At 45.6% G+C, this 19,886-nt stretch overlaps 1 protein-coding gene across 2 annotated transcripts in view; it reads left to right on the top strand.

Annotated features, from left to right (window-relative positions):
- Positions 1 to 5,945: 5,945 nt before the first annotated feature.
- LOC147096564 (uncharacterized) overlaps positions 5,946 to 19,886 on the top strand; it is a 131,963-nt gene continuing 118,022 nt past the window's right edge. Inside the window, exons 1-2 of one of the 2 annotated variants that reach the window (XR_015074939.1) lie at positions 5,946 to 6,394; positions 12,420 to 13,026. The gene's annotated coding sequence lies outside the window, so the exon portion shown is untranslated. Of the gene's footprint in view, positions 6,395 to 12,419; positions 13,027 to 19,886 lie in introns of those variants that run through there. The other variant, XM_085975372.1, reaches the window with a different exon arrangement.

The raw sequence follows: 19,886 nt of genomic DNA, 5'->3' as shown, positions 1-19,886 counted from the left end.
CCGCTGTCGGTGGAAGCTCAGGAGGCTTTTTTTAATATCAAACGGGACACTGAGAAGGCAGTGGTATGTGCCGTGGATGAGAAGATCCCTCTTCAAGTGGAAAGTGATGCATCTGATTTTGCGTTGGCAGCAACTCTTAACCAAGCTGGTAGACCAGTAGCTTTCTTCTCTCGTACATTGCAAGGACCAGAAGTTCGACATTCTTCAGTGGAAAAGGAGGCACAGGCAATTATTGAAGCAGTCAGGTATTGGAGACATTATCTCGCTGGCCGACGTTTTACGCTCATTACTGACCAGCGATCTGTGGCCTTTATGTTCAATACTAAGCAGAGAGGCAAGATCAAAAATGATAAGATTTTAAGATGGCGAATAGAACTGTCAACATATGACTATGATATTCAGTACAGGCCTGGAGTATTTAATGAGCCATCGGATGCTTTGTCACGAGGAGTATGTGCTAGTCTGGGTATAGATAAGCTTCAAAGTCTCCACGACGCACTCTGCCACCCTGGGGTTACCAGAATGAACCACTTCATTAAGTCCCACAATCTACACTACTCTGTTGAGGAGGTCCGGACAATGACCAGAACCTGTCGTGTTTGTGCTGAATGCAAACCCACTTCTATAAGCCGTCCGAGCCAGCCCATCTTATTAAAGCAACTCGACCATTTGAGCGTTTGAGTCTCGATTTTAAAGGTCCCCTTCCATCGAGTGACTGTAATGTCTATTTTCTTAATATTATAGACGAGTACTCTCGGTTCCCTTTTGTTATCCCTTGTCCGGATGTGACTAGTGCTGTTGTAATTAAATGCCTCTGCCAACTGTTTTCTTTGTTTGGCATGCCTAACTATATACATAGTGATAGGGGTTCTTCCTTTATGAGTGAAGAATTGCGACAGTTTTTGCTATCGAAAGGGATTGCAACGAGTAGAACTACCAGCTATAACCCTCGTGGTAATGGGCAGGTCGAGAAAGAAAATGCGACAGTGTGGAAGGCTATCGTATTGTCTCTGAAGTCGCGAGGCCTGCCGACCTCTTGCTGGCAGGATGTCCTTCCAGACATGCTGCATTCCATAAGGTCTCTTTTGTGTACAGCGACGAATGCCACTCCTCATGAAAGGATGTTTAGCTTTCCAAGAAAAGCTACCAATGGAGTATCGTTACCCACATGGTTGATGACCACGGGCCCTGTGCTGTTGCGCAGACATGAGAGGCCACAAGACTGATCCACTGGTGGAGGAAGTACAACTCCTCCATGCTAATCCCCAGTATGCGTATATTCAATATCCGGATGGGCGAGAGGATACGGTCCCTATTAAAGATCTTGCACCTGCTGGAGCTCAAAAAGAGTTTGACTCTGAGAGTAGAGTTTTTAATCATGGTATTGGACCTTTAGAGACACAAACTCTCAGTGTGGAAAACACTGATCATTCTGGGACTTTGAATGAACCGGAGTTAGTACCCTGGGAGGAGCCTCAGCAAGAGTTACGTCATTCCCAGAGGACTATTAGACCTCCTGACAGACTGAATCTATAGCAGGGGGTGAATGTGATGAAATAACTCTGTGTTCTGGCATTTGTGTTCTGGCATTTGTATTGGCTGTTGTGTTGTACTTGTTAATGTCTGGAATGTTTTACAGGTGTAATCACTAATGCTCTTCCCTAGCCCGGCCCCTCTGCATTGGTGTGAGTCTTACTTATAAGAGCTGGGTTGTACTCATAAGGGCTGGGTCGGTGATGAATGATGGTTGCCCTGTGTTAATATTATGTTATGTCCTTACTTAATAAAAGCCTTGAGTTATAAGCCTTAACCTCTTGGATTCAGACTGTTGTTTGGCACTTCAGTAAGGGTAAACCGGGAGAGCTTCTTCTCCCCTCTGATATAAAGGGTCGACGTCCGCCTTATTCCCTATCAATCACTCAGAGTCCTGCGAGGCCTCCCGCCTGATCCATTACACCAAACGCCAGACCATCTCCTCCTGGCCGGGAGATCCAGACCGCCGTCCGCCTCCTGCTGCCCGGGGGAACTGGCCAAGCACGCCGTCTCGGAGGGGACGAAAGCAGTCACCAAATACACCAGCTGCAAATAAAGCCTCTCGTTCCTCCCACCTTAAAAACTCAACCCAAAGGCTCTTTTCAGAGCCACTCACGAGATCCAGAAGGGACTATTTATTTTCATTTGACTAATGACATTTGAAATATGGACAGCATAAAGAATGAAACTCTTTTAAAAAAAATGTTTTATCATCCTTTCTTTATTTGACCCTCACTTTCATTTTTTTGTCGTCTGTTCAGATTTTCCTGGTGTGTTTTTGTAATACAGTATATCGTTAATTTAAAATAGATTGAAATTTAACAAATATATAACAAAATGATGCATTGTCACTGCCCTGTTTTGTACAAAGCACTCATTTATAAGCGGGTCGCTGAAAAGCTAAAATGAAATTAAAATCTGTCAATTCAGGAACCAGTAATTTTAAAGGATCAATTTGCCATAATTCAAATTTAATAATGAATTATTCAGTCTCACAGATGCCATTTTAATGATTATTCAGTCCCACAGACGCTATAATTTTAATTTAAATGATTATTCAATCCCACAGATGACAATCTTTAGCAATAATGATTATTATTTAGTCTCACAAATGCCATAGTTTTAATTCAGTCCCAGATACCATAATTTTAACGATTATTATTCAATCCCACAGATGCAATAATTTAAACAATAATGATTATTATTCAAATCCACAGATGCAATAATTTGTGAATAAAGGAGACTATGAAGGTATGAGAGCGGAATTGAGTAGAGTGGATTGGGAAAATAGATTAAAGGGTAAGACGATACATGATCAGTGGTGTACTTTCAAGGAGTTATTTTACAACTTCCAAAAAATATATATTCCACTGAGAAGAAAAGGGTGTAAAAGAAAAGACAGCCATCCGTGGCTAAGTAAAGAAATTAAGGATAGTATTCGACTAAAAACAAGGGCATATAAGGTAGCCAAATCTAGTGGGAGGATAGAGGATTGGGAAAACTTTAAAAGACAGCAAAAAATAACAAAAAGATTGATTAAGAAAGGGAAGATAGATTATGAAAGTAAATTAGCAAAAAATATAAAAACAGATAGTAAGAGTTTTTATAGTTATATAAAAAGAAAAAGGGTGGCTAAAGTAAATGTTGGTCCCTTAGAGGATGAGGCCAGGAAATTAATGGTGGGAAATATGGAGATGGCAAAAACACTGAATATTTTACATCAGTCTTTACAGTAGAAGACACTAAGAATATCCCAACACTGGACAAACGGGGCTAAAGGGGGGGAGGAGCTAAACACGATCAAAATCACTAAGGAAGTGGTACTCAGTAAAATAATGGGACTCAAGGCGGATAAATCACCTGGACCTGATGGCTTACATCCTAGTGTCTTGAGGGAAGTGGCGGTAGGGATTGTGGATGCATTGGTAATAATTTTCCAAAACTCCCTGGACTCGGCAAAGGTCCCGGCAGACTGGAAAACTGCTAATGTAACACCCTTATTTAAAAAGGGCAGTAGACAGAAGGCTGGAAACTATAGACCGGTTAGCCTAACATCTGTGGTGGGTAAAATTTTGGAGTCCATTATTAAGGAGACAGTAACAGGACATTTGGATAATCATAATTAAATAGGACAAAGTTAGCATGGTTTTATGAAGGGGATGTCATATTTGACAAATTTGCTGGAGTTCTTTGAGGAAGTAACGTGTAGGGTGGATAAAGGGGAACCAGTGGACGTAGTGTATTTAGACTTCCAAAAGGCATTTGACAAGGTGCCACACAAGATTATTGCTTAAGATAAAAAATCACGGGATTGGGGGTAATATTCTGGCATGGATAGAGGATTGGCTATCTAACAGAAAGCAGAGAGTTGGGATAAATGGTTCATTCTCAGACTGGCGATCAGTAACTAGTGGTGTTCCACAGGGGTCAGTGCTGGGTCCCCAACTCTTTACAATCTATATTAACGATTTGGAGGAGGGGACCGAGTGTAACATATCAAAGTTTGCAGATGATACTAAGATGGGGGGGGAAGTAGTGAGTGAGGAGGACATAAAAAATCTGCAAGGGGACATAGACAGGCTAAGTAAGTGGGCAGAGATTTGGCAGATGGAGTACAAAAGTGGAAAGTGTGAGGTTGTGCACTTTGTCAGGAAAAATCGTAGAGCAAGTTATTATCTTAATGGCAAGAAACTGGAAAGTACTGAAGTACAAAGGGATCTGGGGGTCCTGGTGCACGAAACTCAAAAGGTTAGTATGCAGGTGCAGCAAGTGATTAAGAAGGCCAATGGAATGTTGGCTTTCATTGCTAGGAGGATAGAATATAAAAATAGGGAGGTATTGCTTCAGTTGTACAAGGTATTGGTGAGACCGCACCTGGAATACTGCGTACAGTTTTGGTGTCCATACTTAAGAAAGGACATACTTGCTCTCGAGTCAGTACAGAGAAGGTCCACTTGGTTAATCCCGGGGATGAGGGGATGGACATAAGAGGTGAGGTTGAGTAGATTGGGACTCTACTCATTGGAGTTCAGAAGAATGAGAGGCGATCTTATTGAAACATAAGATTGTGAAGGGGTTGGATCGGATGGATGCGGGGAAGATGTTCCCGATGATGGGTGAAACTAGAACTAGGGGGCATAGTCTTAGAATAAGGGGCTGCTCTTTCAAAACTGAGATGAGGAGGAACTACTTCACTCAGAGGGTGGTAGGTCCATGGAATATGCTGCCCCAAAAAGCTGTAGAAGCTACGTCATTACATAAATTTAAAACAGAAATAGACAGTTTCCGAGAAGTAAAGGGAATTAAGGGTTACGGGGAGCGGGCAGGAATTTGGACATGAGTCTAGGTTCGGGTCGGTCATGGCCCTGTGGGTAGAGGAGCGGGCCCAGGGGCCGTGTAGCCTGATCCTGCTCCTATTTCGTGTGTCTAATTCTGTTAGATTCAGGAGATGGTTCTGTGATAGTGGATTGGCGGTTAGGATCAGATCAGCCATGATCTTATTGAATGGCGGAGCAGGCTCGAGGGGCCGATTGGCCTACTCCTGCTCCTATTTCTTATGTTCTTATAATGATTATTATTAAATCCCACAGATGCAATAATTTAAACAATAATGATTATTATTCAATCCCACAGATGCAATAATTTAAACAATAATGATTATTATTCAATCCCACAGATGCAATAATTTAAACAATAATGATTATTATTCAATCCCACAGATGCAATAATTTAGACAATAATGATTATTATTCAATCCCACAGATGCAATAATTTAAACAATAATGATTATTATTCAATCCAACAGATGCAATGATTTAAACAATAATGATTATTATTCAATCCCACAGATGCAATAATTTAAAGAATAATAAATATTATTCAATCCCACAGATGCAATAAGTTAGACAATAATGATTATTATTCAATCCAACAGATGCAATAATTTAAACAGTAATGATTATTATTCAGTCCCACAGATGCAATGATTTAAACAATAATGATTATTATTCAATCCCACAGATGCAATAATTTAGACAATAATGATTATTATTCAATCCCACAGATGCAATGATTTTAACAATAATGATTATTATTCAGTCCCACAGATGCAATGATTGTAATAACTGGTTAATATTCAGTCCCACAGACGGCCATCACTTTAACAATAACGAGTCTGATTCACAGACGAGCTCTTATTCTATAAGCCGCCTTTTCCGTTGGTGTCCGAGGTTGGAGCGGATTGAAAAACGCGCCAATCAGAGGCGGAGATTTGCCGTGTTTTCAGCCAATCAGAAGGCGCGGCTAGGCTGGGCTGGGCGGGGCCGGCGGCTGCTATAAAAGCCGCAGCCCGGAGCGGGGAGGAGTAGTTGGAGAACAGAGTTAGAGAGGAGTCCCCCCCCCCCGGGGGAAGGACAGCCCGGAGCGGGGAGGAGCAGTTGGAGACCAGAGTTAGAGAGGAGTCCGCCCCCCGGGGGAAGGACAGCCGCCGCCCGCCCGGGGAGAAGGGACAGCAGTCAGCCGGCACCTTGGGCAACAAGGGCTCGTGGGTGGGCGGGGCTATGACCTCACCCGCGCGCTGAGGCGGTTGAACGGCCGATCAGGAGCCACGTGACCCCGGAGCTGGCGGCGGCCTTTTAACACAGTGGGCGGGGCCCCGAGGCGTTGCGGGCTGCGATTGGTGAGCGCAGCTGTCAATCTACGAGTCTCAGCCAATAGAAGAGACGGACTCGGTGAGGGACTTTAAGCGCGGGCTGCGTGGCCGCAGTGCGCATGCTCGGTGCTGCTCGCAGTCCCCGGATGAGGCTCCGGTTTGAGGAAGGAGATAAAATGGCGGCGGGACTGAGGAGCGGCGGATGGTGCGGTGAGTGTGGATCAGAGAATCTCCGGCATTTACAGCAGCGCCGGCCTCTCTCAGGCAATCTCTGGGGGCGAAGCGGGCCCGGGGGGGAGGGAGCGGGCTGTGGGGGGTGGTGGAGGAAGCCGGCACGGGGCCCGGGGGGAGCGGGCTGTGGGGGCGATTCTTTGGGTGGTGGGGGGGGAGCGGGCTGTGGGGGCGATTCTTTGGGTGGTGGGGGGGAGTGGGCTGTGGGGGCGATTCTTTGGGTGGTGGGGGGGAGCGGGCTGTGGGGGCGATTCTTTGGGTGGTGGGGGGGAGCGGGCTGTGGGGGCGATTCTTTGGGTGGTGGGGGGGAGCGGGCTGTGCGGGGGGAGCGGGCTGTGGGGGTGATTCTTTGGGTGGTGGGGGGAGCGGGCTGTGGGGGGTGATTCTTTGGGTGGTGGTGGGGAGCGGGCTGTGGGGGGTGATTCTTTGGGTGGTGGGGGGGAGCGGGCTGTGGGGGCGGTTCTTTGGGTGGGGGGGAGCAGGCTGTGGGGGTGATTCTTTGGGTGGGGGGGGAGCGGGCTGTGGGGGTGATTCTTTGGGTGGGGGGGTGGGGTGCTTGGGTTGACGTGCGCTCCTTGTGCTGCCTGCGTTTGTCTTCCGATTGCTCCCGCGAGGAGACTCGGTGTTCGGAGCCTTCCCGGATGCTTCTCCTCCACTTTGTGCGGTCTTGGACCAGGGATTCCCAGGTGTCAGCGGGGATGTTGCACTTTTTCAAGGAGTCTTTGAGGGTGTCCTTGAAGCGTTTCCTCTGCCCACCTGGGGCTCTCTTGCTGTGCCGGAGCTCCGAGTAGAGCATTTGTTTTGGGAGTCTCGTATCGGGCGTGTGGACAATGTGACCCGTCCATCGGAGCTGATCGAGCGTGGTCAAAGCTTCGATGCTGGGGATGTTGGCCTGAGCGAGAACACCAATGTTGGTGCGCCTATCCTGCCAATGGATTTGCAGGATCTTGCGGAGGCAGCGTTGGTGGTACCTCTCCAGTGCTTTGAGGTGCCTGCTGTACATGATCAATGTCTCTGAGGCATACAGCAGGGCGGGTATCACTGCTGCTCTGTAGACCATGAGCTTAGTGCCGGGTTTGAGGACCTGGTCTTCAAACACTCTCTTCCTCAGGCGACCGAAGGCTGCACTGGCACACTAAAGGCGGTGTTAGACTTTGTCATCGCCGTCTGTCCTTGTTGACAGTAGGCTCCCGAGGTATGGAAAGTGGTCCACGTTGTGAGACTATGCCCCCTAGTTCTAGACACTCCAGCCCGGGGAAACAACCTCTCGGCATCTACCCTGTCAATCCCCTTCAGAATCTTACATGTTTCAATGAGATCACCTCTCATTCTTCTAAACTCCAGAGAGTATCGGCCCATTCCACACAATCTCTCATCATAGGACAGCCCTCTCATCCCAGGATCAATCTAGTGAACCTTCGTTGCACCGCCTCCAAGGCAAGTATATCCTTCCTTAGATAAGGAGACTAAAACTGTGCACAGTACTCCAGGTGTGGTCTCACCAAGGCCCTGTACAATTGTAGCAAGACTTCCTTACTCTTATACTCCAACCCCCTTGCAATAAACGCCAATATGTCACTTGCCTTCCTTATTGCTTGCTGTACCTGCATGCTAGCTTTCTGTGTTTCTTGCACGAGGACACCCAAATCTTTCTGAACACCAACATTTGAAAGTTTCTCACCATTTAAAAAATATTCTGTTTTTCTATTCTTCTTACCAAAGTGAATAACCTCACATTTCCCCACATTATACTCCATCTGCCACCTTACTGCCCACTCACAGTCTTATCTATATCCCTTTGCAGAGTCTTTGTGTTCTCCTCACCGCTTACCGTCCCACCTAGATTTGTATCGTTGGATACATTACACATTGTCCCTTCATCTAGGTCATTAATATAGATTGTAAATCGCTGAGGCCCCAACACTGATCCTTGTGGCACCCCACTAGTTACAGCCTGCCAACCTGAAAAAGATCCGTTTATCCCTACTCTGTTTTCTGTCTGGTAACCAATCCTTGATCCATGCTACTGTATTACCCCAACCCCATGAGCCCTAATCTTATGCAATAACCTTTTATGTGACACCTTATCGACTGCCTTTTGAAAATCTAAATATACTACATCCACTGGTTCCCCTTTATCTACCCTGCTAGTAACATCATCAAAAAACTCTAAATTTGTCAAACACTATTTCCCTTTCATAAAACCATGTTGACTCTGCCTAATCATGTTATGATTTTTCTAAGTGCCTGGATACCACTTCCTTAACAATGGATTCCAGTGTTTTCCGAATGACTGATGTCGGGCTAACTGGCCTGTCGTTCCCTGTTTTTCCTCTCCCTCCTTTCTTGAATAGCGGTGTTACATTTGCGACCTTCCAATCTGCTGGGACGATTCCAGAATCTAGGGAATTTTGGAAGATCAAAACCAATGCGTCCACTATCTCTTCAGCCACCTCTTTTTACAACCCTAGGATGTAGGCCGTCGGGTCCAGGGGATTTGTCGGTTTTCAGTCCTATTAGTTTCTCAAGTACTTTTTCGCTACTCATGAATTACGTTAAGTTCCTCACCCTCATTAGACCCTTGGTTCCCCACCATTTTTGATATGCTTTTTGTGTCTTCTACTGTGAAGACAGATACAAAATATTTGTTTAACGTTTCTGCCATTTCCTTATTCCCCATAATAATTTCTCCTGTCTCAGCCTCTAAGGGACCAATGTTTACTTTTGCTACTCTCTTCCTTCCTACATACTTGTAGACAATCTTACAATCTGCTTTTAGATTTCTTGCTCGTTTTCTGTCATTGCATTTTTTCCCTTTTTTATCAATTTTTGGTCACTCTTTGCTGGTTTCTGAAACTCTCAATCCTCAGGCTTACTATTATTCTTTGCAACATTATAAGCTTCTGTCAATCTAATGCTATCCTTACCTTCTTTAGTTAGCCACGGTTGGATCACTTCCCGTGGAGTTTTTGTTTCTCAATGGAATGTATTTTAGTTGAGAATTATGAAATATTTCTTTAAATGCTAGCCACTGCTTATCTACCGCCATACCTTTTAATCTATTTTTCCAATCTACCTCAGCCAACTCGCCCCTCACACCTATGTAATTGGCTTTATTTAAGTTTAAGACACTAGTTTCGGACTTAGGCAAGTCACTCTCTCAAAATTAATGTGAAGTTCTAACATATTATGATCACTCTGCCCCACTGGATCCTTTACTATGAGGTTGCTAATTAACCCTGTCTTATTACACAATACAAGTTCTAACATTGTTGGTTCCATGACATTTTGTTCCAGGAAACTGTCCCGAATGGATTCCATGAACTGGTCCTGCAGACTCTTGCTCCACAGCCCTGTAGGTTACGGCTCTTCAAGTGTACACCCAAGTACTTTTTAAATGTGCTGAGGGTCTCTGCCTCTACCACCCTTTCAGGCAGTGAGTTCCAGACCCCTATCACCCTCTGGGTGAAAAAAATTACATCTGCTCTGCACCCTCTAGTGGATGGACTGGGGAGAAAGGTCTTTACTAGCCGAGGCATAGAATATAAGAGCTGGGAGGTAATGAGTGAACTGTATGGCTAGACCACAGCTAGAATACTGCATGCAGTTCTGGTCACCACATTACAGGAAGGATGTGATTGCACCAGAGGGTGCAGAGGAGACTTACGGGGATTTTGCCTGGGCCGGGGAATTTTTGCTATGTGGAAAGATTGGATAGGCTGGGGTTGTTTTCTTTGGAACAGAGAAGGCCAAGGGGAGACTCGATTGAGGTGTATCAAATTATTAGGGGCCTAGATAGTGGATAGGAAGGACCTATTTCCCTTAGCAGAAGGGTCAATAATCAGGGGGGCACAGATTTAAAGCAGATGGTCAAAGGATTAGAGGGGTTTTAAGGTGAGTTTTTTACACCCAGAGGGTGGTGGAGGTCTGGAACTCACTGCCTGAAAGGGTGGTCGAGGCAGAGACACTCATCACGTTTAAAAACTGCTTGAAGTGCCGTAAGCTACCAGGCTATGGACCAAGTGCTGGAAAGTGGGATTAGAGTGGATAGATCTTTGTCAGCCGGCTCGGACAAGATGGGCCGAATGGCAGCCTTCTGTGCAGTAAGTTTCTATGATTGTGTAACCCGGGGAGGATGGGCCCAGTGAGATCAGGCAGTGTGTAACCCGGGGAGGATGGGCCCAGTGAGATCAGACAGTGTGTAACCCGGGGAGGATGGGCCCAGTGAGATCAGACAGTGTGTAACCCGGGGAGGATGGGCCCAGTGAGATCAGACAGTGTGTAACCCGGGGAGGGTGGGCCCAGTGAGATCAGACAGTGTGTAACCCGGGGAGGATGGGCCCAGTGCGATCAGACAGTGTGTAACCCGGGGAGGATGGGCCCAGTGTGATCAGACAGTGTGTAACCCAGGGAGGATGGGCCCAGTGAGATCAGGCAGTGTGTAACCCCGGGGAGGATGGGCCCAGTGAGATCAGACAGTGTGTAACCCGGGGGGGATGGGCCCAGTGAGATCAGACAGTGTGTAACCCGGGGGGGATGGGCCCAGTGAGATCAGGCAGTGTGTAACCCGGGGAGGATGGGCCCAGTGAGATCAGACAGTGTGTAACCCCGGGGAGGATGGGCCCAGTGAGATCAGACAGTGTGTAACCCGGGGAGGATGGGCCCAGTGAGATCAGACAGTGTGTAACCCGGGGAGGATGGGCCCAGTGAGATCAGACAGTGTGTAACCCGGGGAGGATGGGCCCAGTGAGATCAGACAGTGTGTAACCCGGGGAGGATGGGCCCAGTGAGATCAGACAGTGTGTAACCCGGGGAGGATGGGCCCAGTGAGATCAGACAGTGTGTAACCCGGGGAGGATGGGCCCAGCGAGATCAGACAGTGTGTAACCCGGGGAGGATGGGCCCAGTGATATCAGACAGTGTGTAACCCGGGGAGGATGGGCCCAGTGAGATCAGACAGTGTGTAACCCGGGGAGGATTGGCCCAGTGAGATCAGACCGTGTGTAACCCGGGGAGGGTCGGCCCAGTGAGATCAGGCAGTGTGTAACCCGGGGAGGATGGGCCCAGTGAGATCAGACAGTGTGTAACCCGGGGAGGATGATCCCAGTGAGATCAGACAGTGTGTAACCCGGGGAGGATGGGCCCAGTGAGATCAGACAGTGTGTAACCCGGGGAGGATGGGCCCAGTGAGATCAGACAGTGTGTAACCCGGGGAGGATGGGCCCAGTGAGATCAGACAGTGTGTAACCCGGGGAGGATGGACCCAGTGAGATCAGACAGTGTGTAACCCGGGGAGGATGGGCCCAGTGAGATCAGACAGTGTGTAACCCGGGGAGGATGGAGCCCAGTGAGATCAGACAGTGTGTAACCCGGGGAGGATGGGCCCAGTGAGATCAGACAGTGTTACCTGGGGAGGATGGGCCCAGTGAGATCAGACAGTGTGTAACCCGGGGAGGATGGGCCCAGTGAGATCAGACAGTGTGTAACCTGGGGAGGATGGGCCCAGTGAGATCAGACCGTGTGTAACCCGGGGAGGATGGGCCCAGTGAGATCAGACAGTGTGTAACCCAGGGAGGATGGGCCCAGTGAGATCAGACAGTGTGTAACCCGGGGAGGATGGGCCCAGTGAGATCAGACAGTGTGTAACCCGGGGAGGATGGGTCCAGTGAGATCAGACAGTGTGTAACCCGGGGAGGATGGGCCCAGTGAGATCAGACAGTGTGTAACCCGGGGAGGATGGGCCCAGTGAGATCAGTCAGTGTGTTACCTGGGAAAGATTGCCCCAGCTTCGGTTTCCCTAAAGCACAGGGAAATTGTACATTTCTATCCAGAACCTTGGTGATTTGCTGGAAGCCCAGGCGGGCATGGCGGGTATCTGAGAAAAGGGACAACATCAGACCGAAGTACTTGGACCCAAACTTTTATTTTTATGAAGCAGAAGCAATGTCTATATTACATTACTTCACACTGTTGATATTGTTATTTTCTGTCCTGCCATAATTAGATTTCCTGGTGAAAGACTGAGTGATTGAGAGGTTCACAGCTGAGAGTAAACCGGGATTGTAGACTGAGGAACGACAGCAGGTGAACCAACACAGGATTGTGAGCACCAACCGGAGAGAACTCTTCCAATTCAGAGATCGATTGGGGGAAAAAAGTCAGAGAGCGTCCCATTGACTTAGATACACACTGGTCCTGGAGATGGACTGGGGAGAAAGGTCAGAGAGGGTCCCATTAACTCAGATATTGAAATAAAGAGTAGATTTGCCTTTCTAAATCTAGGCTTTATTAACTTTAAAAATCCAGTAGCACATCTTTCAACACCCAGTCCCAACCAAGGCTGTAGAGAACTGAATTTAAGATGTCCACCACAAATCACATGACATCAACTACCAATGAGTTTACAGCATATATCTCAAGGCAGGAAACAAACAACCAATTGCAATACTTCTTACTAAACATAAAGAATAATCACCACATTCACCCCTCCTTTTAAAATATACTCCAACCTAAATAACCTTTACAATTTACAATTAATTATTTGCAACTAAAACAATACAAATATAATATTTCAACAATTTTAAAACATTACTATCAATTTAAAAGTCCATTTTCAGTCGGTCGACCGGATATCTTGTTCGTGTCGACCTTCTTAACCCTGGTGAAATTCCTTGCCCTCCCACACCAGGAGACACAGAAGTATCTTCTGCAGGAAGGCTATCCATATCCTGATTATCAACGGTTTCCGGATTGGAAATCCCATCAGGAGGTAAACTGGGACGGTCATGAACATCCATCGAAGGCTGACTAATAGAAGTATAATTATCTGCAATAGGATTGGAAATATTTGTAGTATCTGTAACGACATCCGCATTATCTGAATCATGACTATTGTTAATATCCTCAGAAGAGGGCTGGCCACCACAAGGAGCCAAGTCTTTAATTGAAACAGTACTTTCTTTCCCATCTTGGAATCGAATATGAGCATATTGGGAATTTGCCTCCAACAGCTCCACCTCCTCCACTAAAGGATCATATTTTGGCAATCTAACATGGCATCGAAGCAGCACAGGTCCCTGCATAGTAAGCCATGAAGGTACCGAATATCCCGTAGTAGATCTCCGCGGATAGTTAAAGAGCCTTTCATGGGGGGTCACATTAGTAGCCGTTGAAAGCAATGATCTAATGGAATGCAGGGCATCAGGCAGTACCATTTCCCACTGTGTATTCTTAAGGTTCCGGGATGTCAAAGCCAACATAACTGCCTTCCAGATCACCCCATTGTATCGTTCACACTGTCCATTACCCTGGGGATTATACGGGGTAGTTCTACTAGTAGAGATTCCCCGACTCTGAAGGTATTCCTTCAACTGGGAAGACATAAAAGAACTTCCCTGATCCGAATGGATATACACAGGCATCCCAAAAATGACAAAAAGTTGAGTCAGACATTTGATAACTGTAGCAGCTGATACATCTGCGCAAGGAAAAGCAAAAGGGAACCTTGAAAACTCACCCACAACAGTAAATATATATCGATTTTGAGTCGTAGAAGGAAGAGGCCCCTTAAAATCGACGCTCAAACGTTCAAAAGGAGAAGTAGCCTTTATAAGATGAGCTCATTGAGGCTTAAAGAAATTCGGTTTACACCGAGCACAGATAGAACATGATGAAGTCATCCGCTTGACGTCTTCAACTGAAAAGGGCAAATTCTTACTGCGTACGAAGTGTATCATCCTCATAACCCCAGGATGGCATAAGGCATTGTGAAGATTAATAAGCGTATCTCCGTGAATCACAGAACAATAAGCCCTCGACAGCGCATCAGCAGCAACATTATCCTTCCCCGGACGATAAACTATATCAAAATGGTAGCATGCCAACTCAATCCTCCACCTCATTATTTTATCATTCTTGATCTTTCCAAAATGTTTGACATCAAACATAAAGGACACAGATTTTTGGTCAGTTACCAACGTAAAATGTCGCCCCGATAAATAATGTCTCCATTTACGCAGTGCTTCTACTGTTGCATACGCCTCTTTCTCTATTGAAGAATGTCTTTTTTCACTATTGTTCAAGGTACGTGAGAAAAAGGCCACAGGTCTTCCATTTTGGTTCAGAGTAGCCCCAATTGCAAAATCAGAAGCGTCCGTCTCAATCACAAAGGGAACCTGCTCATCAATAGAATGCACAACTGCTCCAAGGATATCCTTTTTAAAATTATCAAAACACGTCCTGGCCTCCCATGATAAAGGATATGTCGTAACCCGAATAAGGGGCCGGATCTTCTGTGAAAAGTTTGCAATCCAATTAGAATAATAAGAAAACAGTGTAACAACTCGTTGCAAAGCCTTAGAATTAGCAGGACAAGGTAAATCAATCAATGGTCGCAGACGTTCTGGATCTGGTTTAATCTTGTTTCCCGAGATAATATACCCCAGTAGATTTACCTCAGTGGTCGAAAAGATACACTTCTCTTCATTGAAAGTTAAACCAACTTTTTCCGCAGCTTGAAGGAATCTTTCTAAATTAGAATCATGCTCCACCCTTGATTTGCCACACACCGTGATGTCATCTAAGTATGAAAAGGTGTCAGAGAGAGAGAGAGAGAGTTATCACTTATAAAAGCATCCATTGCCCGTTGAAAACAAGCAACACCATTAGTAACACCAAATGGTATTCGGCAAAACTGATACAGCTTTCCGCCAGCCTCAAAGGCCGTATATGGTTGATCTCTCTTAACAATAGGAATCTGATGATAAGCACTCTTTAAATCAATAGTGCTAAAAACCTTATACTGAGATACTTTGTTGATAAGCTCATCAATCTTAGGCAAAGGGTACGCATCTAATTGAGTATACCTATTAATAGCTTGGGAGTAGTCTATCACCATTTGTTTCTTATGTCTCTCGTCAGTGGTGACAACTACCTGTGCCCGCCAAGGCGAACAACTAGGTTCAATGATTCCTTCCAATAAAAGACGTTGAACTTCAGAATTAACAAAAATTCTCTATCCTGACTGCTATACCTTCTTGACTTGGTAGCAATTGGCTTACAATCCGGCATCAAATTGGAAAAAAGTGATAATGGAGAAATGGAAGAGGTTAATCCACAAATAGATAAAGGTGGCTTAGTCCCTCCAAACGAAAGACTGAGAGACTCGTGTAATTGAAGCACATCATGACCAATCAAAATATCCGCACAGAGATTAGGCAGAACAGATAGGCGTATATCAGTATACGTATTACCTAGAAGAATCAATTTCACAAGGCAACAACCAGCTACTTGTGAAGTGAGAGTCGTCTGAGCCATACACACCTGATAAGTAACAGGCGAAATTTTCAAACGCTTCTCCTTCGCAAACTGAAGACTTATAGATACGGGCAGTACCGAGAGTTTTATAAGGGCCTTCACTTCTAACCCATTAACTTGGGCCGTAACTATAGCTTTGTTTAGGCCATGAGCAAATGCAGCAGAAATTGATGCAATAAACGCCCTATCTAAAGGCTGAATAGTCGCAGAGGAGGTAATTGAACCTGATGATTTACAAACACGTGCATAATGACCTCTCTTGCCGCATTTACTACACACAGCCTCCCGAGCAGGACACTTCAGACGAGGGTGCCGGATGTTCCCACAAAAATAACACTTCTGAATCCTAGAGGCAACAGCCGCCGAAGTAGAAACTGTTTCAGAATCTAGTAAACCACTCCTATTAAGTCCACATAATTCCTTTTCATCTGGAACTGCCGAAACCACAGTCGCAGGCCGATTAAAAAGAGCATAAGAATCCGAACTTCTCTGAGCCACATCCAATGTAGAGGCTTGCTCGAAAGCACTCTTAAGACCCAAAGTCTTATTTTCTAACAACCGCTGACGAATTGATCTAGACAGTAATCCATTAATAAAAGCATCCCATACCGATTCTTCCTTATATTCTTCTGCCGTCACGGCCTTATAATTACAATTAGCACTAAGGCGCCGAAGTGCTTGTAAATAAGTATCCAAAGATTCTCCCACCTGCTGCCTACGGGCAGATAGAAGGTGACGTGCAAATACATCATTCTTTGGTTTAACAAAAATCTTTTCCAATGTAGAAATAGCCAATTCGTAAGTTTCACAGTCCAAAATATACTTATACACATCCGGAGCAATGTAGTTGATCAGCATATTCAGGTTATTTAGAGACTCTTGATCCAACACACCCAAAAAGTTTTTTAATGTACGATACCAGTGTTTCCATTTATCATCCACTCCTGCAGAATTAGGGTCAGCATTGAATCGTTCCGGTTGAAGATATCGCTCCATTCTGACTTAAAGTTAATAAATTGAAATAAAGAGTAGATTTGCCTTTCTAAATCTAGGCTTTATTAACTTTAAAAATCCAGTAGCAGATCTTTCAACACCCAGTCCCAACCAAGGCTGTAGAGAACTGAATTTAAGATGGCCACCACAAATCACATGACATCAACTACCAATGAGTTTACAGCATATATCTCAAGGCAGGAAACAAACAACCAATTACAATACTTTTTACTAAACATAAAGAATAATCACCACAGATACACACTGGTCCTGGAGATGGACTGGGGAGAAAGGTCAGAGAGAGTCCCATTGACTCAGATACACACTGGTCCTGGAGATGGACTGGGGAGAAAGCTCAGAGAGAGTCCCATTGACTCAGATACACACTGGTCCTGGAGATAGACTGGGGAGAAAGGTCAGAGAGAGTCCCATTGACTCAGATACACACTGGTCCTGGAGATGGACTGGGGAGAAAGGTCAGAGAGTCCCATTGACTCAGATACACACTGGTCCTGGAGATGGACTGGGGAGAAAGGTCAGAGAGTCCCATTGACTCAGATACACACTGGTCCTGGAGATGGACCGGGGAGAAAGGTCAGAGAGAGTCCCATTGACTCAGATACACACTGGCCCTGGAGATGGACTGGGGAGAAAGGTCAGAGAGAGTCCCATTGACTCAGATACACACTGGTCCTGGAGATGGACTGGGGAGAAAGGTCAGAGAGTCCCATTGACTCAGATACACACTGGTCCTGGAGATAGACTGGGGAGAAAGGTCAGAGAGAGTCCCATTGACTCAGATACACACTGGCCCTGGAGATGGACTGGTGAGAAAGGTCAGAGAGTCCCATTGACTCAGATACACACTGGCCCTGGAGATGGACTGGGGAGAAAGGTCAGAGAGAGTCCCATTGACTCAGATGATGTCCCCACACTATTACTGCAGATTTGCTTTTCCCAATCTATACATAGCTTAAAATCCCCCATGATTAATATATTACCCTTGCTACATGCACCTCTAGTTCCCTGAATTATACGCCGCCCTACATTACAACTACGGTTTGGGGGCCTATAAACACCTCCAACCAATGTTTTCTGCCCCTTGCTGTTTCTTGGCTCCACCCAAACTGATTTATTTACTTTATTTTTGGAGCTAAGATCATTTCTCCCTCCTGTCTTTATCCCATCCTTTATCGATATGAGACCAAAACTGTGCGCGGTACTCCGGTGTTGTCTCACCAAAGCTCTGTACAATTGTAGCAAGACTTCCTCACTGTTGTATTCCAACCCCTTGTAATAAAGGCCAACATGCCATCCGCCTGCCCAATTGCTCACGATACCTGCATGCTAACTTTGTTTCCTGTACGAGAACACCTAAATCTCTCTGAACACCAACATTTAATAATTTTTCACCATTTAAAAAAGGTTCTGTTTTTCTACTCTTCCTACTAAAGTGAATACGCACAGATTTCCCCACATTATATTCCATCTGTCACCTTACTGCCCGCACACTTAGACTGCCCATATCCCTTTGCAGGCTCTGTGTCCCCATAGCTTACTGTCCCACCTAGCTTTGTATCAGCAGCAAACTTGGATACATTGCACTCGGTCCCTTCATCTAAGTCAGTAATATAGATTGTAAATAGCAGAGGCCCAAGCACTGATCCTTGTGGCACCCCACTAGCCTGCCAAGCTGAAAATGTGATGTTTATCCCTACTCTCTGTTTTCTGTCAGTTAACCAATCCTCTATCAATGCTAATAGTCATAACGGCACAGAAGGCGGCCATTCGGCCCATCGAGTCCGTGCCAGCTCTCTGTCGAGCAATCCAGTCAGTCCCATTCCCCCGCTCTATCCCCGTAGCCCTGCAAGTTAATTTCCCTCAAGTGCCGATCCAGTCTCCCCTTGAAAACATCGAGTGTCTCCGCTTCCACCACTTCCATCGGCAGCGAGTTCCAGGTCCTCACCACTCGCTGTGTAAAAAGGTTTTTACTCGCATTCGCCCCCGTACCTCTTGCCCAAAACCTTAAATCTGTGTCCCCTAGTCCTCGTACCATCCATTAGTGGGAACAGCCTTTCCCTGTCTAGTCTATCCAAACCCGTCATAATCTTGTACACCTCGATCAAATCACCCCTCAACCTCCTTTGCTCTAATGAAAACAGATCCAGCTTCTCCAACCTGTCCTTGTAGCTAATATATTCCCCTCAACCCCATGAGTCCTTATCTTGCACAGCAACCTTTTATGTGGCACCTTATCAAATGCCTTTTGGCAATCCAAATATTTGACATCCACCAGTTCCCCATTATCTATCCAGCTAGTTGCATCCTCAAAAAACACTAATAGCATGATTTCTCTTTCATAAAACCATGTTGACTCCGCCTGATCATACTATGATTTTCTAAGTGCCCTCTTACCCCTCCCTTAATAATGGATTCCAGCATTTTCCTGACGCCAGGCTCACTGGCCTGTAGTTCCCTGCTTTCTCTCTTCCCCCTTTCTAGAATAGCAGGGTTACTTTTTCTACCTTCTAATCCGCTGGGACTGTTCCAGAATCTAGGGGATTTTGGAAGATCACAACCAATGCATCCACTCTCTCTTCAGCCACCTCTTGTAGAACCCTAGGATGTCGGCCGTCAGGTCCAGGGGATTTGTCGGTTTTTAGTCCCATTAGTTTCTCAAGTACTTTTTTTCTTGAAGGAACTGAAAGTAATTGATGTCAGTCCTTTCATTAGTCCCTTGGTTCCCTGCTATTTTTGGTACGCTATTTGTGTTTTCTACTGTGAAGACAGATACAAAATATTTGTTTAAAGTCTCTGCCATTTCCTCATTTCCCATTATAATTTCTCCTGTCTCAGCCTCTAAGGGACCAATGCTTACTTTTGCTACTCTTCATGTTTACTTACTTTCAGAAGCTCCTACAATTTTTAAATGTTTCTTGCTAGTATACTCATTTGATTTTCTCCCTTTTTTAATCCATTTTTGGTCATCGTTTGCTGGTTAACAGAATTAAACTTCCCAATGCAATTTCAGACGCTAAAGGTCTGCTTCTGTAATTAGCATTCAGGTACATTTATCGTTTATTACTCGCTCAGGAACAAAGAGTTCGAGGTTGATACCATAGAAACTTGGGACCAGACAGCACAGAATGAGGCCATTGGGCCC

Source organism: Somniosus microcephalus, unplaced genomic scaffold (genome assembly GCF_052327205.1).
Source record: "Somniosus microcephalus isolate GS21.2 unplaced genomic scaffold, FLI_Smic_1.0 unresolved_chr1, whole genome shotgun sequence".
NCBI classification, from domain to species: domain Eukaryota; kingdom Metazoa; phylum Chordata; class Chondrichthyes; order Squaliformes; family Somniosidae; genus Somniosus; species Somniosus microcephalus.
Note: the sequence above shows the minus strand (reverse complement) of the source record. Positions and strands in the feature narration are given on the sequence as shown.